Genomic DNA, 6,718 nt, shown 5'->3' with positions numbered 1-6,718 from the left:
CCATTTATTTATTTATTGAAAAATTAATTATAATTACAATTGTTATTTGTAATTATAAAATTATATTTAAAAAATTGTTGGCTTTGTATTGTTGGACTGCAAAATGATACTTGTTGTGTATTTATTTCAGCTATAGTCCATATTTTGTTGCTTCAAAATTTGAAGAAACAAAATGTTTAACAGTGGATAATGAAATTGATTACTACGAGCGGAGGCAGAGAATACTATAGTTTCGGAAGCAGCCAAACTTCCTCATCAGTTCTCTTAACCGCTGACTCGGTGTCGATAAACAGGTCAATAAGAGTGACCAGAAAATTAAACAGAACGAGAAATTTTCTGTATCCTCCTAAATCTGTTGACCGCACAATTGAGTCAGAATAATCAAAATCATATACCCACTACTGTTTTTTATGCTGTCTTTGCATCGCAAAGAAGACAAGCATAAGTAGTGTTGTTTGCAGTAAGCAGAGATCACAACAAAATGTTGTTTTTGCTTTATGCGTAGTCAACAAGTAAGGCCGTGCTGATTGCCTGTTATTGTTGTTGGCTTTGTATTGTTGGACTGCAAAATGATACTTGTTGTGTATTTATTTCAGCTATAGTCCATATTTTGTTGCTTCAAAATTTGAAGAAACAAAATGTTTAACAGTGGATAATGAAATTGATTACTACGAGCGGAGGCAGAGAATACTATAGTTTCGGAAGCAGCCAAACTTCCTCATCAGTTCTCTTAACCGCTGACTCGGTGTCGATAAACAGGTCAATAAGAGTGACCAGAAAATTAAACAGAACGAGAAATTTTCTGTATCCTCCTAAATCTGTTGACCGCACAATTGAGTCAGAATAATCAAAATCATATACCCACTACTGTTTTTTATGCTGTCTTTGCATCGCAAAGAAGACAAGCATAAGTAGTGTTGTTTGCAGTAAGCAGAGATCACAACAAAATGTTGTTTTTGCTTTATGCGTAGTCAACAAGTAAGGCCGTGCTGATTGCCTGTTATTGTTGTTGGCTTTGTATTGTTGGACTGCAAAATGATACTTGTTGTGTATTTATTTCAGCTATAGTCCATATTTTGTTGCTTCAAAATTTGAAGAAACAAAATGTTTAACAGTGGATAATGAAATTGATTACTACGATTCTCTGCCTCCGCTCGTAGTAATCAATTTCATTATCCACTGTTAAACATTTTGTTTCTTCAAATTTTGAAGCAACAAAATATGGACTATAGCTGAAATAAATACACAACAAGTATCATTTTGCAGTCCAACAATACAAAGCCAACAACAATAACAGGCAATCAGCACGGCCTTACTTGTTGACTACGCATAAAGCAAAAACAACATTTTGTTGTGATCATAGACTAATTAATCGTATAGACAGAGAAAATTGTAGTGTGCCTGTTTGTTGTAGATGGCGCCATTCCATTCAATATGCTCTCGATATCCTGAAGTTGTCACTCAAATATGTCGTGTAGTAGCTCCATAGACAAAATAATCTATAGATAGAGAATTTTAATGTGTTTATTTTTTATAGATGTTGCTCTTCCACTCAATATGTTCTCGATACGCTATGGTTTTCGCTCAAATATGTCGTGTAGCAGCTCAATGTTAAAAAAAATACCACTAACGCCATCTAACTATTACAGAGCATACTAAATAACATGCTGAGAACAATTCTTCGTCTACACCTTCATTAGTCTATGGTATGAATTAAAAGCTTTTTAACATAATTTTAAAAAATCTATTGTTTGCCTTTAATTATCTTAGGTAAACGTCAAATGCACTCAGTTCACTCTCAATCTCTCAAACTTCTAGATTTTATTTGTTTTTTTTTTCTTTTTTGTTATGCACATCAAAATTCATGAAATTTCGTGCAAAATTTTATTATAAGACAAATCCTTTTTTGTTGTTAAAACATATATGTAACCACTGTTTTCAATCACTTCAGCGATATTCAGACATTATCAGGTATGTGATGAAAATCGATTTCGATCTGAAAACGAGTCGCAATTGACTGTAGGTGTGATGCATGAACTAATATCGATATCGAAAACGAAATCGAAATCGAGTTCATTTCCCATTATGAAAATTTCGATAAAAATGCCTGTGCTTGAATTCGATAATCGTTTATTTTACTCGGATTGAAAACGGTAATTTTTTTTCGTCGCTTTAAAACGATTTGGCTATTTCGAAGCAAAAAGTGCAAAATGTAAGTATACTTTTAAAGGGCGTTTAATAAACAAAAAAAATAAACCTTTTTTTTGTTTAGGGGAAAGCATTTAAACCAGCAACAAGAGGATATGCTTATAGATTTTATGGAAAAGCATCCCAATTTAGCCAAAGGGTTTGCAAAAGGAGACAGAACGGAGATCGACAACCTGTGGCAAACTCTTGCTGACAATCTAAATAGCGTTGGGCCGCCTATAAAAGGAGCAGAAGCGTGGAAAAAGGCTTGGATTGACAAAAAATCAACAATTAAACGAAAATTGGCCTGTGGACTTCAAAGTGTGGAAACAGATGAAGAATGTGCGGCCACATCTTCCGATATGAGTGATACAGAGAACGTGGAAGAACGTCCATCAACTTCAACTAGCGCTAGAAAAAGAAAAAGTAAAACAAGCGACATGCAAAGTGCGGTGAAAAAATTCATGTGTGAAGAGACGATGAATAAATCCAAATTATCAGAAGTCCTAATAAAATTGCAAACCACAATGGAGGAGACCAAGGAGTTGCAAAAAAATCAAGAGTCAAATACTAGACGTATGTACAGGGCCTTTGATAAACTAAACGATAATATAAAAGAACAAACTATGGAGCTAAAAAGACAAGGAGCTGATCAACTTAGGCATAATAAGGCAGTGGAAAAACACATCTACGAAAAATACCTTTTGAAGAAGGAGTTATTAGAACTCCAAAAAGAACAATATGATCTCTATAAAAACTAATAGATATATTTATCAAAAAAGTCATAAAATAACTAACATAAAATATTTTAGTCAAAATGAATTAAATTTAGTTAAGTATTAATATCGTAAATGAATTCTTTAAAAAAAAATGGAATAAATGTTTTCAGATAATCCATGAACAACACTGTTTTATAAACTTTGTGCTATGCAGTCCCTATTTCTGGACGCATCACTATTTCTGGAATCGTCAACAGGTGTTTCCTCATTGTCTGGGTCTTCCGTGCGTACATCATCGAGATAGGCACCTGAATCTTCTTTTGAGTACGCCAATTGTCCTCTCAATGACGTTTCTTTCTGATGCATGTACTTTATTAAACTTATGCTCAGAGGATCCTGCTTTGGGTTCCTATATGGGGTAAGGACGTATGGTGAAAGGGCATATCCTGAGTCACCTAAAAGCCATGAACCATGGTCTCCATCTTCGAATCTTGACTGATAAAAATCTTTAAAAAATACTCAAATCCCAAACGAAAGAGTCATGGCATGATCCTGGTCGTGTGGCATCTACACCCGTAATATTCATTTCATTGTCACAAATCTAAAATTTAATTGAAAATTTACTTCGTTTTTATAAGAATTAAAACAAATTTACTCACAATCATCGCATTGATGCTATAATAGCCTTTTCTGTTATAAAATGTATGATCCTGTGATCCTGGTTTTGTAACTTGTATATGTGTGCCGTCAATGCAGCCGACAACCAGGAAATCTATAATTATTAAAAAATGCTTTTTGCATTTTAAAATTTGTTGCGGATCAGACGGTAGCTAAACAAACACACGACCGTTCTCTCAAGTTACTTAACTCAACCGGTTTCTGCGGTTAATTCAGTCAAATTTCCACATACAATATCAGGAACCTATGACTTATCCTGATGACGTTATTTTAGTCTATTGTACTAAAATACGTAATAAAAAAAAAAAAAAAAAAAAAAAAACAAATTTATTCAAAAAATATTTGGGTGTTATGTTGGCAAACTTGATGTATATATTTTCTTGATATATATTGTAAATACATATTTCATTTATTCGGTTACTTATATTGAAATTTGATGGAGAATATTTTTGTTTTTGACGTCTTCTATGTAGAGTGAAGTTTCGTGGGACAAAACTTAATAAACTCAGATAAAGTACAACATTAACCCTAAAACGTGATTTTACTTTTGGCAGATTCCTGGCGTTTAGGTACGATTTAGAGTTTTGGTGTATTCGGGGACCTATAGTAGAATCGTATGACAAATAGTTTTGCAGAATATTTTGATCTGATACGATTACATTTAAAAGGAGTTTTTAAACGTTTTTGATAAAAGGGACCAAAAAGACCCCTTTAGTGACTCGCATGACCCCGCATTGTTGTCAGTAATATTTCTAAAGACATTTTATACCTTAAATGCAAGGATTCCAAGGAATCTGATGTCGAATATTTCAAAACCCTTAGAAATGGGCGGAATTTGCCACGCCTATTTAGGTTACTTCCCGACGTAAACTTTCAAAACGCCGATGCACGTGTCTTCCTTCTTTCGGTCCTCTTTCATAATCTGGCCGAATTATCTTGTAATTATTTTTTGTGTTGTACAATGTTATTAAATAAATTTATCATAGGATATAGGAAAAATAAATAGTGAAAAAGGAAAGGATCATTTCGACCGGGCCCGACTATATAATACCCTACACTACTGTGAATATGTTAAATTGTATTTGGGAGCTATATCCAAATAGACCAATTTCAAAGTCAAGGCTGTAGTTAATTAAAACAGTGAAAGGGCAAATGAATCTTACAAAATTTAATATTTAAATATCATTCCCGTGCGACTACCGTCATTCCCGTGCTTTGAAAAATTTCTTTAAATTAATGCATAAAATAGTATTATACAACAGTATCAAACGAAAAATAGTTATTTAAAGCCATTTTCGCACTTTGCCGTTTTCGACCCCAAAAACTAGTCTTTTCGCAATATTCACCCATTTATAAAGATGTTCCAAAATCCGACATAGTATATCTACCGCCTGTATCATCAAAAAACCAAAAACTGCATCTTCTGTTAGTAATGATTATTTCAATGCGTTACAAACCATGTCATGGCGGTGGGTATAAAAGTGTTTGAATTCTTTTTTTTTCAATAAATAACAAAAATGGTGTCCAGAAAAGTTTTTCGTCACCGAATCCAAAAACTCGGACAATTAAGCAATTAATAACGTTTCATCTGTAGCATTATATCAAAAGTAGAGGACAATGTTTAAAGGAAAATCATGGAGTTTTTTTAATTTGTAGTATTTTGTCAGGACTTAGCAAAAAGTTTCTGAAAGTTGGTTTTTGACATTGTTTCCTTAGATATTTTTTCGATCATGTTTCGGCAAAGGCCAAACATCAGTTTTGTAGTCTCAAACAGTACTGAGAGTAGGATCCGGAACCATAGTCTGTAGGTTTCATAATGTAAATTTTTACATTTTTAGTTGCATTGCACGGACTATATAAATTCTGGTAAAATAGCAATGTTTTGGTGTTTTGATGATATAAAAAATTATTATTTTCTATCGACACATTATATATGCATTCGCGTATTCGAATTATCCATCTTTTTCGAGGTATCTAAATCAATGAGTCCGTCCATTCAGATAAATATTATAAAAATAGAGAGAAAGATACTGAGTTAATAAAATACCATTTAAGATTACTATATACCAAATACCATTAAAAGGTTTATACACTCCACGTCAGTAGAATAGAACACCTAACTTTTGGTTAATGTTGGCTTATTTATCCCAAAACGAATGAATCTGCGTTTTTAATCTTGTGGGGATTAAAAGTCTATGATGTTCCGTATCAAACACAGAAAAAAATATGTTTCTTGCTCTCCGCGAAATGATTTTCTGATCAATTTTCAGATAGTACTATGAAAAATAGACATTTATTTTTGGTCATCAGGATAGAACAGTCACTTTATTTTCGCGAATTTTTGATATATTAACGCCGAAATTTCTTTCAGTCGATAAAACAAGGCTTTCTAATCATTTTCCACCAAAGAAAACCTTTAAATTATTCCGGGGACTCCAAAATAACAGCGTTAAAGGGTTTAAATTGACAGATATTTGAAAGATTTCGGAATATCAATAGGAGTCGCGCAGTTATGTCATATTTCTTCACAATAAGATAGAATATGACACAGACAACCTCGACAGATACAACTGAGTGCTTCGGATGTTGATAAGATGGAACATTTTCAAAATAATTATGAAAAACTTCAAAATTTCTCATAAAAACCATGATGTTTTGATCAATAAAACGGTTTTTCCGCGAACAATTCTGCCGTTCAACGGTTTGGAAATATGCCCCAGATTTGAAGGAAGATAATCTGATACGAAAACAACCGTTATTTGCATACACTGAGAGAAATTTTAGTACTTTTTAAAACAACATACGAAACCTAAAACCTCAATTTCCATGACTGCGTTTTTCCGCGAAAACGGGTCTTTTACATTTCCGAGTTCAGTTAAAAAAACTACTAATTAGTAAAATCCTGTATGGAGAGCATAACCTGGTCCATTTATATTGGAGCATAACACTGTTGAGAACAGTCGCGGACACCGAAATAAGAACACATAAAAAATTCAAAGTCTAAAGGGTGTGTTCAATTTGAAAATGTGCTAAAATTTCCCTCAGTGTGTTAAAATAGCGGTTGTTTTCATATCAGATTATTTTCCTCCAAATGTGGAGCATATTTCCATACCTTTAAAAGGCAGACTTGTTCG

The sequence above is a fragment of the Musca autumnalis genome, unplaced genomic scaffold, assembly GCF_047663935.1.
Source record: "Musca autumnalis isolate F117 unplaced genomic scaffold, ASM4766393v1 scaffold_2, whole genome shotgun sequence".
Taxonomy (NCBI): domain Eukaryota; kingdom Metazoa; phylum Arthropoda; class Insecta; order Diptera; family Muscidae; genus Musca; species Musca autumnalis.
The sequence above is the reverse complement of the archived record's forward strand: the minus strand, read 5'-3'. Positions refer to the sequence as shown.